The 16,653-nt window shown below is 40.0% G+C and overlaps 1 protein-coding gene and 1 pseudogene across 2 annotated transcripts in view; one reads left to right on the top strand and one right to left on the bottom strand.

Moving 5' to 3' along the window:
• On the bottom strand, positions 1 to 14,717 carry LOC134221628 (ER membrane protein complex subunit 3-like; annotated as a pseudogene).
• Positions 3,614 to 16,653, top strand: part of LOC134228097 (probable pseudouridine-5'-phosphatase) — a 47,180-nt gene continuing 34,140 nt past the window's right edge. Inside the window, exon 1 of one of the 2 annotated variants that reach the window (XM_062709883.1) lies at positions 3,614 to 3,771. The gene's annotated coding sequence lies outside the window, so the exon portion shown is untranslated. The remainder of the gene's footprint in view (positions 3,772 to 16,653) is intronic. The other variant, XM_062709882.1, reaches the window with a different exon arrangement.

Here is a 16,653-nt window from a genome sequence, read left to right as displayed (position 1 = left end):
TCTCATAATCGCTAACAAATAAAAAAAAAACAACAACTAATTTCCATATTTAGACTCTATTCTAGATTTTAAGAGCAGCCTCCTCTCGGCTGTGGTAGACAGCATCCGACGGAGGTACGCCACTGGCCGCCATCAGCATCTCCGTTTCAATTTTCGAGCGCTTCCCACTTTGATTTGAAGGCGGCTTTGGGATCCTGCTGCATGGCTACCGCTGCTTCGGACATTCGGTCTTACATGGTTTGCGTCTGATCAGCGGCATTGTTTTCTCCAGCCCCCGATTACTATCAACAGTAAAACGTTGATAAAGTGACCCTTGACCATATCGGACAACATTGCGGATCAATTGGGACTGGGTGGAGCCCGTATCTGTGTCGTGAAATAACCCGTTTACTCATTGTTGAAGTGATGCCGTCTCAAAGCGAACGACTGCGGGGTGAGGTATTTGCCGTTTTCACGGAGAAGCCGCGTCGTCTTCAATATGTGTCAATTCGTTTTTTTTGTGTGATGAAATCCACATTGAAAAGTATTGGTGGATGATTCCGACCAGAAATGTGATAAGCAGAAACACCCAACTCTGGCATGTTTTCGTTACACCATGTATAACTTTGGATCAAGATTAAAAAATCGTATTTAACTTACAAAATCTAGCAGATTTTATATAATATATAGATGAGTTTAAAAAAGCTGTTAAAGAGCTGAAAAACAATAAGGCTGCGGGGAAGGACCAGCTCCCGGCTGAACTTCTCAAACATGACAGTGAACAGCTTTATGAAGTTCTGCACCATATTATGTCGTAAATATGGGAAGACGAGGAAATGCCTGCTAGCTGGTTGGACGGCCTCATTTGTCCTCTCTTTAAGAAAGGGCACAGACTGGAGTGCGCCAATTACCGAGGAATAACCCTCCTTAATTCGGCGTACAAAATTATGTCCCGTATTCTGTTCAACAGATTGAGACCGCTTGAAGAGTCCTTCGTCGGCGAATACCAAGCAGGTTTTCGTGAGGGCCGATCAACGACGGATCAAATGTTTACCCTGAGACAAATCCTTGATAAATTCCGGGAGTACAACTTGCAGTCACATCATCTGTTTATTGATTTCAAGGCGGCGTACGATTCAGTGAAACGGAATGAATTATGGCAAATTATGCTTGAACATGGTTTTCCGGCGAAATTGATACGGCTGATTCGTATAACGTTGGACGGATCGAAATCAAGTGTAAGGGTTGCGGAGGAAATATCGACGTCATTTGTTACCTTAGATGGATTAAAGCAGGGTGATGCACTCTCGAATCTACTGTTCAATATAGCGCTCGAGGGAGCGATTAGGAGAGCTGGTGTGCAAAGAAGTGGTACCATTATCACAAAATCGCATATGCTCCTGGGATTTGCGGACGATATCGATATTATCGAAATTGATCGCCGTGCCGTGGAAAAGGCTTTTGTGCCTTTTAAGAGGGAGACAGCGAGGATTAGGCTCACGATCAATACCAGCAAAACGAAGTACATGGTCGCTGGCTATCAACGTGGGTTCATTAGTGGTGGTGGTAGCGAAATGGTGCAAATAGGGCTTATTACGGACTTCGTAACAGCTTAAGTCCCGTAGTCTGCAAACGAAAACAAAACTCGCGCTGTATACTACTCTGATTCTTCCGGTGGCTTTTTACGGCCATGAGACATGGACGTTGAAGAAGGCTGATCGGAGAGCTCTTGGAGTGTTTGAGCGTAAGATGCTGCGGACAATACTCGGCGGTAAACAGGAGAACGGTATCTGGCGGCGTCGCATGAATCACGAATTGTACCAGGTGTATAAAGGGCTGGATATTATTAAGCTTATACAACACGGCAGACTACGGTGGGCTGGTCACGTTGTTCGTATGCCGGAAGAACGTCAAGCGAATATAACATTTAGTAGAGAACCCGGAAGAGGCCGCAGGCTTCGTGGAAGGCCGCGTACACGATGGTTTTTTGCAGTTGAAGAGGCCTGAGGGCGCTCAATGTTCAGGGCGACTGGAAGCGATTGGCCCAGGATCGAGTCCAGTGGAGAAGGATACTCCATTCGGCGTAGGTTCATCGAAGAGCTGTAGCCCATCAAGTATCAAGTATCAAGTAAGTAATTCGTTTTGGATGGCCACTAAGTGATTTTTTGAAGGTTCTGGAACATCCGTAGAAATGGTCAGCTGAACAAGTTCGTCGTTTGATGCTAGGATTTTTATAAAACGATTGTTGACGTAATTTCATTTCATTTATTTAGTTTACATCTAAACAGATAACACTAAATCAACAATTTGACGCCACAATACACGGTTCAAGGCTGCATCTCTCCATCCTCGAATGCGCCCCACGCTCGCCAAGTGGTTTTGTATCTAGTCTGCCCACTCGCTGCGCTCCACGCCGTCTCGTACCTGCTGGATCGGAAGCAAACGCCATCTTTGCTGGGTTGCTGTCCGGCATTCTTGCAACATGCCCTGCCCACCGTACCCTTCCGGCTTTGACTACCTCCTGGATACTAAGCTCGTCGTGGAGCTGGGCGAGCTTGTGGTTCATTCTTCGCCGCCACACACCGTCTTCTTGCACACCGCCAAAGATTGTCCTAAGCACCCGTCTCTTAAATAATCCGAGTGCTTGCAAGAGTCCTCCTCGAGCATTGTCCATGTTTCAGGTCCGTAGAGGACTACCGGTCTATGTACATGACACATTTAGCACATAGCTCCCGCGTAGAGCTATGGAAAATTATGGACGAGAACAGCTTGCCTGGGAAGCTTACCAGACTGATCAAATCAACGGTGGATGGTATGCAAAACTGTGTGAAGTTTTCGTTCGAATCGCGCCGGGAACTAAGGCATGGTGATGGACTTTCGTGCCTGTTGTTCAACCTTGCGCTAGAAGGTGTCATGCGGAGAGCCGGGTGTAACAGCCGTGGTACGATTTTCAACAGATCCAGTCAATATATTTTCGACACATTCAATATATCAATCTGTACATTAACATTTACAATCCAGTACGGTGTCGAAATCTTTGCAACTAATGAACAAAGGATAAACTTAATGATATGTATACGGTATACAAAAAAAAAAAAAAAAGAATGCGCTATATTTAACACAAAATATTCCTAAATCTATTCTTACGAGGAACATGAAAATCAAACACATCGTAACATCTTTCAAACACGGGACACGTGCTTTTGAAGCAGATAAGTCGTTTTGAAAATTTTGTCTTGAAATAATCTTTATCACATAACTTCAATTCTTTTGCTTAATTTAAATAGTAAATATGTAAAAGTTCCAAGCTTATCAGCATGCATCGGTTCTTATATCTTGGTAAATTATAGGAATCTCGACAATTGAGGAATCGGAGAGCAAAGCGAATGAACTTGCGCTGCATTTATTCGATTCGTTGAGTATCATAAATAGCTCCGAATTCGAAACTCACAATTTGTATCAGAGACCACCATCAGACAATTTTTATTATTTGCAAACGCTCGTCTCGGGTCGAAACGGTCAAAACGCCAAAGAAATTTGACAATAACTCCCGTGTATTGTGGTTGTTGTCTCTGCTATTATGACATTATATTGTCATAGGTTGTCATTTCCCGGCAACTTATTTATGTTTGTGTATTACTTCCACAGATATATTTCAGTTTGAGAATAATTTGGTGCGGTTTGTATTATCAACCTACGCTGTGTTGATTTACCGACGAATTCCGGTCTTATCGCAAAATCAACTCCTCGGAATATTATTCTATTGTTATAGTTAAAAATACGCCGGAGCAGGTAAATATTCGGGGCATGAAGTGTATTTTACAGTCGCCTTTTTCTATCGCTGTGTTATTATGTAAGTTTATCCGATGGGATTGTGCAAATTCTCTTGTCTCGAAGTGTATGGTGGTGCGCTGGTTAATTGATTGTGTATGGATAGATGTGTACATATCTGTATATCGTTACCGTAGGACCTGCCTCATCCGCTCAGAAGATGTGGAGGGCATGGTTGTTTACTCTGTATCATTAGTTATAACTTGTGAGCAAACAAAAGCAAAATTCTGGTTTCTGTTGGCTAGAGGTTTTACCAGACTATTGCTAATGTTATACCGAGGGTGTTTATTGCTTGGTCCTGGGTTACTGTATACGCTATGCATTTCAGTATTAAAAAAAAAATTTGCATCGCAAAATGAGGAATGATGATGCTTTGATTATTGTTGGTGCTTCCCCTTAAGCAAATAGGAATTTTTTTTTCAGGAGCACCCATGCTTGAGAAAACAATTAACGAAAACTTAGTACAACTTAGATACATAAATAGAATAGATAAATAGATAAATAAATAAATAAATAAAGCGATAGCTCGACAACGCTCAGGATGGAGATCTTTCAAGTCGGCCCTTTGTTGCACCACTGACTGGAGGTGTACAGGATCCATAAGTAAGTTTAACTCAACTCGGTGGTTCAGTGTGGAAACTCAAGCTTAGTTTTCCTTTAAGGTGGTTATACAACAAAGTCACAAATCGGCCATCTTGGAAACCACGTGTTTTTTCTAGTGATTTTTCAAGAGCACGAATTGAGAGAACAACAACGCCCATGGGGATCACAACATCTGTAGATCGTTTGATTACTCATGCTAAGCAATCGACTTTAATTTCAGCATTGTACAAAAAATATTACGCTGGTTTTGAACTTTTGATAACAGGAGTAGAAAACCGTGTGGTGAATTTGAAAGTCGATTGTTTAGCATAAGTGAGCAAACGATCTACGGATGTTTCATCCCCATGAACGTTGTTGTTCTCTCAATTCGTGCTCTTGAAAAATCACTAGAAAAAACACGTGGTTTCCAAGATGGCCGATTTGTGGCTTTGTTGTATAACCACCTTAATGTGACTTTACGGGAGTGTTTATTTCTAAAGCTTTTAAATTCGAGTTACAAAGTTACAAGGAGTGGAAACTAGCAACCCTATAACCAGAGACCGGCGGAGTGAAAAACTGTCGAAATGGCAACGTATGAAAATGCATGAAATCTCGCTTAACTTTTCAAAAGGACCTAAGTAACATTTTTTTCATGAATTAATTTGAGTACTGCAATCAAAAGCTTTCATGTTTTTCTGTTGATTGGGCTATTCAAATTAATTCTCGCTTAACTTTTCAAAAGGACCTAAGTAACATTTGTTTCATGAATTATTTTGAATAGCGCAATCAATAGCTTTCATGTTGTTGTGTTGATTGCGCTATTCAAATTGATTCATGAAAAAAATGTTACTTAGGTTCTTTTGAAAGTTAAGCGAGAATTCATGAAAAAAATGTTACTTAGGTCCTTTCGAAAAGTTAAGCGAGAAATCGTGAAAATAATACTGGAATCACTTGAACTTTTTGCTTGCTCCTTATGGATGCAAAATGTAAACAAGTCGAATTGGAACCGCTTTTGACGGTTCGATTGGAAACAAGATGGCGTCTTCGCCGATTTCTTATTGTAGTATTTCTAGTGGAAACCTTGGAAACAAGGCAGTTTCTTATTGTTAATGTATGGGGGGATATATTGGAGTGTTTCTAGCTTTGTTTCTAAAACAAATCTAATACATTTTATTTCTTACATTTTAATTCGCTCTAATAATCATTAGGTGATAACATTGAGCGGTTCGCTTTACCAACAAGCATTGATTTACTTCACTCGATAGGTAGACGATTTGACAGTTCAATAAGTAGGGTAATTTTGGCCAAAACGCACCTGTGCGATTTCTAGAAAACTATAACTTGTTTAAAAATTATTTAGCTATTTTCGGCTACTCGGGTACTGTCCGCCAAACTTCATGAAGGCGCACAAATGCGCGAGACTCTACATGACTTTACGATGGTTTACATACATTCCTGCTCCAATCAGCTGTTGAATCTCGTGAATTTTCTTAACGAGTGCTTTTAAATTGCATTCCTACTAATTTTCAACTCGAAATATAATGTGAAAATATTTGTTACAAAGAATTCAAAACTCAATCCAAGTTTATTTTTATATTTTCCCAAATAATAACAATACTTCTTAATATAGGATCTGAAACGAACATAACCACAATCTTCAATGTTTGGCTCCGGCACAATAGAAAAGTTTGGCTTCAGTTTGACAACCAAATCGATTCTATTCGCACCACCCAGGTGCGAACTGGTAGTTTCAGTTTCAGTTTGATTTCCATACACGCCATACAAAACCCAACAGCATTGCGACCGGCCTAAGTGTTCTCTAAGCACTAAGCACAGTTATTAACTGCGAGGTTTCTATAGCTTATAAGTTACCATTTTTGCATTCGTATATCATGAGGCTAAAACGATGATACTATCATGCCCAGGGAAGTCGAGAAAATTTGCAACCCGAAAATTTCCTAGACCGGACCGGGAATCGAACCCAGCTTTGTAGCCGCGCGTCTTACCGCACGGCTGAGGAAGGCCCTCAGTAGCACTCAATTGGGCAACAAATAACATTCCTCAGTGGTTAATTTATGATAAAAAATTGCTTCCGTTTTCAAAAATGTTACATTTTTCGAAAATAGGTTTCACTGGTCAAAGCGCTCAGCCCAAGTAACCATGAAGCTATATATGCTTGTAAAAACACAGCCCTAAAAGTTGACTTAAAGTGGAAAAGGGCAATTATAAGACCGAATTAATGGTTCATTACTTTGACATGTTGAAATAAAGCATCAGTAACGCATCGCTGCATTCGTAATGGTGATTTAGAGTATCGTTGTCTGACAGTTGATAAATAAATGCAACTTCACATCGTTAAAACTGATCTAATGCAATTAGCATTTAGCATGCCGATTTTTGATTGATATATGTGCAATATTGTAATGCTTGGTGTTACTTGGGAGTGCACACCAGTGGCGAGTTAGTAAAGTGTACGCCTTCTGATTACTATAAACATTTTGTTCTTGACGAATTGGGCGTAATTTTTGGGCTCACAACACTTCCAGAACTGATCATTTTGATTTCCTTTTACAAAAAATCCAAAATGATGAAATCCTCTTACAAAAAATCCAAAATAATGAAAAAACCTCAAACTCCCTCAAATTCCCCAGTTCCAAAAAATGCAGAGCAATTCTTAGCCCTTCCTCTGTATAACCCAGGGAAAAATGGATCTCCTTTTTCTTCCCATTTCGAAATACAGGCATTTTAAAATGGCGTTTTTTTTGTAGAAAAAGTGATATCTCTTCAAATGTATTCACTCGGTTGTGTAATCAAAACGTGAATTTTTTATGCTCTAAAACTTTGTAGAAGACGTCATCTCGGTAAAAACTAAAACTGAAAAGTTACTATCAAAATATTGATTATTTAGGATCACCCTAGAATTATTATTTGAAATTATCATAAGAAATGATACAAACCACGTACAACAACAATGGTTTCTTCAGCAAAGTGCCTCAAACATAAATAAATAACTTTCTAGAACATCGTACAATGCTAAAATCAAATCTGGAATAAGGGCGAATGTCGCAAGAAAGGATTCTCTTCGTCGACTTCCCCTCTTTTTAATAAAAGTGACAAGCAGCGGATTTCTTTGTGGTTTATCACCTCACCACGATAGAAAACAGTGCGAACTTGCATTCGGAGGTTTTTTTTTGACTAATTTTACTTATTTGCTATGTCATATTTTTAGTTTTTATTAATACATTTCAATTGCCTCTGGCAGTTAGAATTTTTCCTCTGGTTGAATTGAACCATGTAGGAATTACAATGTTTTCAACTTAAACTAAACTTAACCTATTTTATACTAAAGGTACAAGGAGTTAATCGTTGCAATAGAAGATTGCAACGATTTTTGTTTAAAATTGGAAATTATTTTGTTGGACATTTGTTGCAATGTCTCAATATTAGAAATTCTATGAAGTTCATTGGTACTATACCACGGAGGCAACTTCAGAATCATTTTCAGAATTTTATTTTGAATCCTCTGAAGTGCCTTCTTTCTGGTATTGCAGCAACTTAGACACTTAATATATTTGTTACATTTGGCTTGAAGGCCTTCAATGTGATTTTTAAAAGTTAATTTTTGATCTAGCAGAAGTCCTAAATATTTAGCTTAGCTAGACCAATTAATTGGAACCCCATTCATAGTGACAATATGTCTGCTAGAAGGTTTCAAATAAGAAGCTCTCGGCTTATGTGAGAAAATTATAAGCTGAGTTTTGGAAGCATACGGGGAAATTTTCCATTTTTGCAAGTAAGTGGAGAAAATATCCAAACTTTTTTGCAATCTACTACAAGACACGAAGGTTTCGCCCTTTGGCGGAAAGGCCCGTGTCATTTGCAATCAACGATTTTTGACACCCTGATGGTAAATCAGGCAAGTCAGAAGGTCAGAAGTAAAAATGTTATACAAAATGGGCCCCAGTATGCTGCCTTGGGGAACACCAGCTCTTACAGGTAATCTATCAGATTTAGAATTCTGATAGTTTACCTGCAGTGAGCGATCTGCTAAATAATTTTGGATCAGTTTAATAATATACAAAGGAAAATTAAAATTCATCAATTTTACAACCAATTCTTCATGCCAAACACTGTCAAATGCTTCCTCTATATCAAGAAGAGCAACTCCAGTCGAATATCCTTCAGATTTGTTGAGCCGAATTAAGTTCGTAACTCTTAATAACTGATGAGTGGTAGAATGCCCATGGCGAAAACCAAATTGCTCATCAGCAAAAATAGAATTGTCATTAATATGAACCATCATTCTATTTAAAATAATCTTTTCAAACAGTTTGCTTATTGAAGAAAAAGCAAAACGATTTTTAAATATGGTGTCTTTGGCAAAGTTGTAGTGTAATTTATTATGAATTTTATTGCTCAAGACACCGAGTGTCCATCTATCATCGTTTTTTAAATACGGGCGTTTTTCCTGGACAGACCCTAAAAAACAGTATTTAAAGATATTTTCGAAACTAACAGTTTCAGGTCAATACAATGTTCTACAAAAATGTATATATAATAGAGTGGCTCAAAAAACACTTTTTCAATTTTTTCGATGGGCCGCCTTTTTATTTGGTTCTATCTGATGCCCTGATGCTCTGGACAAAATTTCAGCCAAATCGGTTAACGTTTGGGCGGTGCTAAACTCCTTGGAAGTTTATATGGAAAAATGTATGCAGAAACATCCAAAAACATAGATTTGCAGTTGGACGGCACAATTTACGATCAAGAACCATGATACTCATTCAGTTCTTGTAGAATTAAATACAGAATGTTATGCTGAAAACCGCGAGAAGATTAGAGTTTACTAGGCAAAGATATTAGCATTTTACTGGAGTGTTGTAGGGGTGAATTTATTTCTTTTCAAAGGTAAAAGAAACGAAATTTGCTCAAACCCCACTTCAGAGAAATGCTAATAACTTAGCCGGGCAAACTCTAATCTTCTCGCGGTTCTCTGCATAACATTCTGTATTAAATTCTTCAAGATCTGAATGAGTATCATAGTTCTTCATCGTAAGTTGTGCCGTCCAACTGCAATTCACTGTTTTTGGATGTTTCTGCATACATTTTTGCATATAAACTTCCAACGAGTTTAGCACCGCCCAAACGTTGACCGATTTGGTTGAAAATTTGTCCAGAGCATCAGGGCATCAAATAGAACTGAATAAGAGGGCGGCCCATCAGAAAAATTGAAAAAAGTTTTTCCCATACTAATTTGAGCCACCCTAATATATAATCAAGAAACGGAAAACCAAATCGATCACGTTCTAATCGACGGTAAATTCTTCTCCGACATCACGAATGTCCGCACTTACCGCAGTGCGAATATTGAATCCGACCACTACCTCGTTGCAGTATGCCTGCGCTCAAAACTCTCGACGGTGTACAACACGCGTCGAAGTCGGACGCCGCGGCTTAACATTGGGCGGCTACAAGACGGTAGACTAGCCCAAGAATACGCGCAGCAGCTGGAAGTGGCACTTCCAACGGAAGAGCAGCTAGACGCAGCGTCTCTTGAAGATGGCTGGAGAGATATTCGATCCGCCATTGGTAGCACCGCAACCGCTGCACTAGGCACGGTAACGACTGGTATGACGGCGAATGTGAGCAGTTAGTGGAAGAGAAGAATGCAGCATGGGCGAGATTGCTGCAACACCGCACGAGGGCGAACGAGGCACGATATAAACAGGCGCGGAACAGACAAAACTCGATTTTCCGGAGGAAAAAGCGCCAGCAGGAAGATCGAGACCGTGAAGAAACGGAGCAACTGTACCGCGCTAATAACACACGAAAGTTCTATGAGAAGTTAAACCGTTCACGTAAGGGCCACGTGCCACAGCCTGATATGTGTAAGGACATAAACGGGAATCTTCTTACGAACTAGCGTGAGGTGATTCAAAGGTGGCGGCAGCACTACGAAGAACACCTGAATGGCGATGTGGCAGACGAAGATGGCGGTATGGTGATGGACCTGGGAGAACGCGCGCAGGACATAATTCTACCGGCTCCGGATCTCCAGGAAATCCAGGAGGAGATTGGCCGGCTGAAGAACAACAAAGCCCCTGGGGTTGACCAACTACCAGGAGAGCTATTTAAACACGGTGGTGAGGCACTGGCTAGAGCGCTGCACTGGGTCATTACCAAGATTTGGGAGGAGGAAGTTTTGCCGCAGGAGTGGATGGAAGGTGTCGTGTGTCCCATCTACAAAAAGGGCGATAAGCTGGATTGTAGCAACTACCGCGCAATCACATTGCTGAACGCCGCCTACAAGGTACTCTCCCAAATTTTATGCCGTCGACTAGCACCAATTGCAAGGGAGTTCGTGGGCAGTACCAGGCGGGTTTTATGGGCGAACGCTCCACCACGGACCAGGTGTTCGCCATTCGCCAAGTACTGCAGAAATGCCGCGAATACAACGTGCCCACACATCATCTATTCATCGACTTCAAAGCCGCATATGATACAATCGATCTGGACCAGCTATGGCAGCTAATGCACGAACACGGTTTTCCGGATAAACTGACACGGTTGATCAAAGCGACGATGGATCGGGTGATGTGCGTAGTTCGAGTTTCAGGGGCATTCTCGAGTCCCTTCGAAACCCGCAGAGGGTTACGGCAAGGTGATGGTCTTTCGTGTTTGCTATTCAACATCGCTTTGGAAGGGGTAATACGAAGAGCAGGGATTAACACGAGTGGTACAATTTTCAATAAGTCCGTCCAGCTATTTGGTTTCGCTGACGACATAGATATTATGGCACGTAACTTTGAGAAGATGGAGGAAGCCTACATCAGACTGAAGAGGGAAGCTAAGCGGATCGGACTAGTCATCAACACGTCGAAGACGAAGTACATGGTAGGAAGAGGTTCAAGAGAAGACAATGTGAGCCACCCACCGCGAGTTTGCATCGGTGGTGACGAAATCGAGGTGGTAGAAGAATTTGTGTACTTGGGCTCACTGCTGACTGCCGAAAATGACACCAGCAGAGAAAATCCAAAAACATATGGTGGCTGGAAATCGTACGTACTTTGGACTCCGCAAGACGCTCCGATCGAATAGAGTTCGCCGCCGTACCAAACTGACAATCTACAAAACGCTAATTAGACCGGTAGTCCTCTACGGACACGAGACCTGGACGATGCTCGTGGAGGACCAACGCGCACTTGGAGTTTTCGAAAGGAAAGTGCTGCGTACCATCTATGGTGGGGTGCAGATGGCGGACGGTACGTGGAGGAGGCGAATGAACCACGAATTGCATCAGCTGTTGGGAGAACCATCCATCGTTCACACCGCGAAAATCGGACGACTGCGATGGGCCGGGCACGTAGCCAGAATGTCGGACAGTAACCCGGTGAAAATGGTTCTCGACAACGATCCGACGGGCACAAGAAGGCGAGGTGCGCAGCGGGCAAGGTGGATCGATCAGGTGGAAGATGACTTGCGGACCCTCCGTAGACTGCGTGGTTGGCGACGTGTAGCCATGGACCGAGCCGAATGGAGAAGACTCTTACATACCGCACAGGCCACTTCGGCCTTAGTCTGAATAAATAATAAATAATAATAATATATAATCAAAATAGACCACTTTCTGGAAGAAATAAGGGATGTTTTTTGCAAACATGACTTGTTATCGGCGATTTAGGGTCGAAAATAGTGATATTTGAAGACTTCATATGCAACAGAGGGGCAAATTGGGGCTAGGAAATCCCCGCAGGATTTAAAATATCTGGTCTGTAGTTTCATATGCATATAATTATGTCTGTCTCCACGTGTATCCAGAGGTCGAGTCAAGTACGAGACACTGAAGACGACCACACAGTTGTGGTCGAAATACGTATCTGCAAAGATAACGAAAATTAACTGGTGGAATTAAATGGAGAGTACTTAATTCGTCTTAGACGCTTTAAATACTGTTTTTTTGGGGTCTGTCCATGAAAAACGCCCGTATTTCAAAAACGATAATAGATGGACACTTGGTGTCTTCAGCAATAAAATTCATAATAAATTACACTACAACTTTGCCAAAGACACCATATTTAAAAATCGTTTATTAAAGAAGTTACATTTTGCAGCGCCACTTGTGGCAAAAATTGGAACTACAACTTTTCGTCATTCGATGCGCCATATTTTTCTAAAATTTATTCCCAAAGACACCGATGCCAAAAAATAACACCCTGAAGTGGTAAAATAAAAAGTTCACGATTTTAGCCAAACGCACCACTGTGCGAAGGGTCAAAAACATTCTCTTGATTGAGAATGTCTTCGAAGCTCCGTGTAACCTGATCCTCAATTTGACTAGTGAGACCTAGACTAAAATTATGGGCATTCTCGAACTGCTGAGCAAGTTTTTGAGCCTTTTCGCCATTTGTTAATAACATTTTATTTCCTTCTTTAAGCGCTGGAATTGGCTTTTGAGGTTTTTTAAGAATTTTCGTTAATTTCCAAAATGGTTTCGAACTGGGATCCAACTACGAGACATTATTCTCAAAGTTGGTATTTCTCAGAATAGCGAAACGTTTTTTAATTTCATTTTGCAAATCTCGCCAAATAACTTTCAACGCGGGATCGCGAGTTCTTTGGTATTGCCTTCTCCTCACATTTTAAGACGGATCAGTAACTGAAGATCGTCGTCAATAATAATGAAGTTGAACTTAATTTCACATTTAGGAATTGCAATGCCTCTGGCTTCGACAATTAAATTTGTCAAAGATACGAGATCATTATCAATATCACTTTTGGTATCGAGAGGAATATCAACATCAAAATTCCTATCGATATACGTTTTATATAAATCCCAATCAGCTCTATGATAATTAAAAGTAGAGCTGATTGGATTATAAATGGCTTCTTGTGAGATTTCAAATGTCAAATGTTTTTTAAATTGCCGGGTGCGATAGCTGGAGGGGGGCAATTCCGTCGAGAAAGCTGGCTGGTGGCCTGGTCGCGCGTGCTGTGTGGCGTCCGTCCTCGTTGACTGCCGATGAAGAGAGGGGCTGACTCATGGCCTGCTATTCACTGTGTAATGAACGGATCTTTGGCCGTCAACGGAACACAGAAAAAATAAAGTACGAGGAGTACGAGGAGTAGAGTACGAAGTTCAAATTTTTAAATCACTAGTAGGTAGTTTTCTCACTCTCTTTCACGAATAGTATTAAAAACAAAGACCCAACGTGTGCTGTTTCGTGGTAAATGCCAAATTGAGTTATAACATAAAGTTGAGTTGATGAAATGTTAAAATTCAACCCGGGAGTTAAGATAAAGTACTCAATGGATTTTTTTTTGCAATATTGTTTGATTGTGGACCGGGAAGATCAGGACTAGTGGAAAGGGTTTTGATTTTAGTGATCGGGTAGGAACTGTTATGGCTGGTTTAGATATTGGTACGATATCGACAGGTAGAAGTTCTATTTCTGGCACAGATAATGATAGCAATATTGTTTGGAGATAAGACCACCGTAATCTGTTTCGATTATGGACTTAACATTATAATATAACAATTGCCTCTAAAGTGTGTCGAAATGCAATAATATGCTGGAAATATCTGTTGAAAACAATCGGTTTTTATCTATAAATTTCTTCTTGATTTGATAATCATGTGCGTAAGTAGACATCAAAGATTCATAGAGCAATCTATAGATGGGTTTCAGACGAAAAATGATGGATAAACTAAAATATTTACTTCATGTAGCTCCAAAGTTTGAGTGTATATTATAAAATCGTTAATTTATTAAGCGTATAAACTCGTTTCAAAATTCTGCGATTTTTTCAGCAGCAGGCAAGCCAGCAAAACAAAACGATGAAGTTGGTGTCCTAATCTTTAGTTTCGAATTGGAATAAATAGAGCGTGAGATAGAATTTTTATCAGTTCCCTTCCACCTTATAGAGCGGTGGAAACCACCAACATCTTCTCATTTAAAAATTATTCAGAAATATGCTTTTTGCTAATCATAAACATATCGGAAGTCGTGACAAAAGAAGTGTTGAATATTTTAAAAAATTTGAACGTTTTGAGTCATCGCTTGTTGACTGTTTTGTTTATTATTTCCTTCTCTTATAACGAGATGTAGCAAAGCAATCACAACAAAGCATTCCGTTACTGTGAATTCGAAATAACGTTGACAAGATGTTTTTGTCCTCAATCATTCGCATGTTTTCTTTAACTAGCTGAACTAGTATCGTATTTGTACACCATGAACGGGAAAACAGCGACGACCTGCTCAGCTCAAGTACCTTACCCGATCACACGCTGACCATGTGCTCGGCGTCGGATCATAGGTTCGCTTCATTGTGAGCGCACGCGCTTCCATCGGGATGGGTAAATATAGGCCTACTTTTTCCTTCATCCCGACGTCGACGCACTCACCATCAGTGGGCAACATTGTGAAACGGAGTTCAAAACCGCGGGAATCGAGGCCGTAGTGCTGGTTCTTTGTGTCGCAGCGACTAATATTTTTAATACGTTGGGGATTATCCACACTCTATGGATACCACTCAGATAGATCAACGAGACAACAACATGCCGCTGTTTTGGTCTTCCGAAACACATGAATCATGGATATTGTATTCTATCGCTATCGAGATGATACTAAGGAAATCGCATAACCGGATAACCGAGAATAAACAAAATCACGTTTGACCGTTAAAACTAAAAATCGGATCACGCCTTGGCTTCATGGTAAAAGAGTCATATTAACTAATACATACATACACTCTACCAAAACAGTGTGAATATATCGAAACAATGAGGCAAGCATGTTTTCAATATTTTTTATTCAAATCAGGAATGATATGATCGTTTAGTCCGACTGCTTTGCATTCGACGAAGCTGAGTTCCAAAATATGATGTCTGGCGGACTTCTATGTCTTTTCCACAACTTTGTTTTACAGTAAATGGAACAAAATTCGGTAGCTAGAGAAGAGAAGGTGTGTTGAGAAAATAAATCTCTCTGAGCTCAATCGCTTCTTGCATAAGCTGGCGCATTTGATTTGAAGTTTGTATGGGGATTTCAGCCAAAATACATAGGAAAACACACCTTCGTCACTCATTCGTTCTAGACATTTGTTCTGATTGCTCGATTGAGCCCAGCATTTTAATAAGGGCAGTTGGTATATTACAGAACAATGTCACAAAACATTGTACGCCGATTAAATGCACTTTTACTTAGTTTTAGCCTGATTTATTAGGAGTTGGGTTGCGTAATTTTGAATTTATTGATCGAATCGAATCAGGTGAAAATTAAATTAAAGGTTCATATGATATTTCCTCATACGAAAATTACTAGTAAAGTTGAGTAAATCGTGGGAAACTAAAATTAAGATACATCTGCAGGGTCAGGGTCTGCAGGGTCAACATAGTATTGTACCGCTCATAAAAAATCTACTCATCCGCTTATTTTTAGTCGCAGCGTAAAATAAGCGCCAGATAGTCGCCTAAGAAAAAACATACCTCCAGAAGAAAAACTACTTTGATATTTTTGAAAATTTGATCACCGCGTGGATTCTGGCGATGAGTGCTTTGATAGGACGTACTATTTGTACTGCGGATGAATTTTACACATCTATGAGAAACATTGGAAAATGATAACGAAAGTTGTCATTTTGTTGCAAGGCACAATATATCATAAAAAAATAAATTATCAAGCGTTATTGAATACCTCATTTAAAAATTCAGCGTCAAATGGGTCAAACTCGGAATAAAAAATATAATAAATATTGTATGGTATTCTGATTCGAAAAGCTTGTAGAAGTTTTGAGTTGTTGCAAACATGAAAACTATACACGCTTATCAGAGAGAAAGAGTCATTGTCCACATGAATTGAAATTTGGTCGTACTGTATTTTGTAAAACAATACTTGAAATATAGATTCCTTTCAAGATAAGCATTTCCTGTGAACATTACTATCAAACAGGGGAATAAGTTTTAGAGGAAATAAAAAAAATCTATACGGAATCGATAACACAATGTTAGTTTACAATAAATTCCAAAATCTGCTAAATTTTATTCCATTTAATCGATACCTCTGAATATGAATTTAATTTTCCATCGTTAGTCTCTAATCGAAGATTTTTGGCTCCAATCTTCCGGAAATTAGAAGATTTTTTGACGAATTTTGGTACAGATGTACGGTACAGATTACAGATTTTTACTTAAAAGTAAAGATTTTAGGCACACCAAGCATTATAAAAAAGAATTTGCTTCTGATATTCATTCTCCAACGATAA

Source organism: Armigeres subalbatus, chromosome 3 (assembly GCF_024139115.2).
Source record: "Armigeres subalbatus isolate Guangzhou_Male chromosome 3, GZ_Asu_2, whole genome shotgun sequence".
Taxonomy (NCBI): Eukaryota; Metazoa; Arthropoda; class Insecta; order Diptera; family Culicidae; genus Armigeres; species Armigeres subalbatus.
This window is presented reverse-complemented; position numbering and strand designations above follow the sequence as displayed.